This window comes from Sinocyclocheilus grahami, unplaced genomic scaffold, assembly GCF_001515645.1.
Source record: "Sinocyclocheilus grahami isolate Dianchi unplaced genomic scaffold, SAMN03320097.WGS_v1.1 scaffold794.1, whole genome shotgun sequence".
Classification (NCBI taxonomy): domain Eukaryota; kingdom Metazoa; phylum Chordata; class Actinopteri; order Cypriniformes; family Cyprinidae; genus Sinocyclocheilus; species Sinocyclocheilus grahami.
Genome location: NW_015505973.1, coordinates 573,466 through 576,218, shown reverse-complemented (window position 1 = coordinate 576,218; position 2,753 = coordinate 573,466).

Here is a 2,753-nt window from a genome sequence, read left to right as displayed (position 1 = left end):
ATATTTCTTCATGTTTTTAAAAGAAAAAGGCACATTTGATCCAAATACAGTTAAAACAGCAATGTTGTGAAATATTATTGCAATTTAAAATAACTAAAATAATATAAAATTATGTTTTGTATCGCAATATATTGTCAAACGTAATTTATTCCTGTGATGTAAAGCTGAATATTCAGCATCCATTACTCCAGTTTTTAGTGTCACACAATCCTTCAGAAATAATTTTAATATGCTGATTTGGTGCTCAAGAAACATTTCTCATTATTATCATTATTTACTGCTTAACATTTTTGTGGAAAATATTTTTCTTTGTTTCTCTCCTTCAAAAAAAAAAAGGTACTGACCCCAAACTTTGAATCCTAGTGTATAGTCATAAATTGTATGAATTATATGACTACATTTCTTATGTTTTTCGACTAAAGTAATAAATAGGACAATGATCATTGATCCATATAGCAAATTTCCTAAAACGGTTTGCTTCTGTTCAACAACTAAACAGAAATATTGTTGACTTCGCCTCACATCGTACCACTACCTCTTTTGTGTCGTATAGGTTTGTGTGATTTGTAAAGCATGTTATGAATTTAAAATATAATGCTTTGAATGTCTCTTATCAATGTATTGGTGGTGAGACCCCAATGTATTTTGACTTGGGTTGAGTCTCAAATGCTTACAAAGAATTAACAATGAATAAACAAACAATTGTTCACAAGTACATCAATAGTAAAAAATACAGGTTGGTCTTTGTGATGATTTCCAAGCAACAGAATTATACAGACTATAATCATAACTCAAGCTGTTCCAGGCCAAACATAGCCAAACAGATCCGCACAAGAACATCCACTTATCTTGGTCCTCCCAGGATCTGGCTTTACTGAAAATGTGCCAGTTGGCTGGTTCTCGCGTGTAGCTGCTTTAGACTTACCTGTTGCTTAGAGAGTTTGTGGGTAATATGTGCGCTCTTATTTGCTCCATCAGTGGAAAAAGCCCAGCGTAACAGCCTCATTTAACATCTGACGTAAGTATTTATTGTGCAATCAGATATAACCAGATTTGTGGTTAGTTTATACTTCCCATGACACTGCTCATATGCAAAAAAAAGAGTATGAGAGCATCTATTTCTAAGGACATCTTCACTGTAAAGCACAGCTGCTGCCATTCTGGCAAGTAGGTTGTTTTTTTAGTAATATTACAAGAAGAAACAGGTCAATGAATCTGAATATGTTAATTTCAGTGTCTTTCATGGGTGTCAAAAAAGTCTCTTCATGTATGGAGTTTATTTTGTGTCTTTTTTATTCAATCGAACATACTGTGTTTGAGAGCGAAACTAATTATTTTGTAATTAGAAAATAAACGTTTGCAAAAAAATTCTTCTTAAGGCTCAAAAATAAAGAAATTGAAAACAAAATAATCTGCAATGCGTGTAAATCTTTGAAAAATCATATTTTTCTTTGTGCACTTCAAACACTTTTCATCACAAAAACACAGATGTTGCTCTCTTTTCTGCCGTCTTTTTTTGTTTGTGAGTTGAAAAGTTTTGCTTGCGAGTTAAGCTGTCTCTCAGTGGGTGGTCTCTACCCACCAGGATGAAAGACCTTTTTCTATTGGTCACTCTCGATTGTTTTTTGGCGGCAGTGGCGGGGATTCTGGGGAAATGTAATGGGCGTGGTCAACCTGTGACTTCAAATTTTTTTTTGTGATGAAAAGTGTTTGAAGTGCACAAAGAAAAATATGATTTTTCAAAGATTTACACGCACTGCAAATTATTTTGTTTTCAATTTCTTTATTTTTGAGCCTTAAGAAGAATTTTTTTGCAAACTTTTATTTTTTAATTACAAAATAATTAGTTTTGCTCTCAAACACAGTATGTTTGATTGAATAAAAAAGACACAAAATAAACTCCATATTCATGCACAATGTAATTGTGCAGGAGACTTTGGTGCCCATGAACCATATACTGATGGTCCTTCTTGAAGAGCCACTCTGCAGTCAAACTGATTGGCGTATGCAGAGAGGACAGCTGTGGAGTGGCAAAAGCAATTCTGGCTCTCTACCGATGATGATGATGATGATGATGATGATGATGATGCTCCTCTGCTCTCCATGATTATTCTTCCCAATGCGTTCAGCTCTTCATCAGGAGCCAAACACTGATCTGAGCTTTTGACACAGAACAGACATGACAGTCATGGAAAATCAAGGCGGTCAGAAAAGGAATAAATATTCCAAATTCAGTGTGCAGATGCAATGTTGCATATTACCAAATTAAGACTGCTCTGACCCACCTCAGTCCCTAGTATTAAAATATAGAGTTGTAACTGCAGTGTAAATGCATTTATGCCACCTCTAAGCAGCATTAAACAATCTGTGTAAAGACACTCAAATGCCACTTCAGAAGAGCTTCTGTGTTACCTTTACAGTGTAAATTTGGCAATAGTAAACAGAGCAATGCATATAAAAATCTCTCTAAAAAATCTGCATGTGACGTATTTCTTTAATACAGGTTTAATCTCTTGACTAGTTCTGTAATCTGCACAGTGGTGCATTCTGGCATTGATTTGTCCTTTTCTAGTCTGTTCTTGTGTGTGATGTTCAGACTACCAACCCCCACACATTTTAATGGCTCTCTGCTGCAAATACAGTGTGATAGCCTTTTACAGTCAAGTCAAAGTTCACCAATTAAGCTACTCCTCTGTCTTGCCTCTCAGGGCCATACAATGACTCCATACAATGGCTTGGGGGGGGGGGGATGA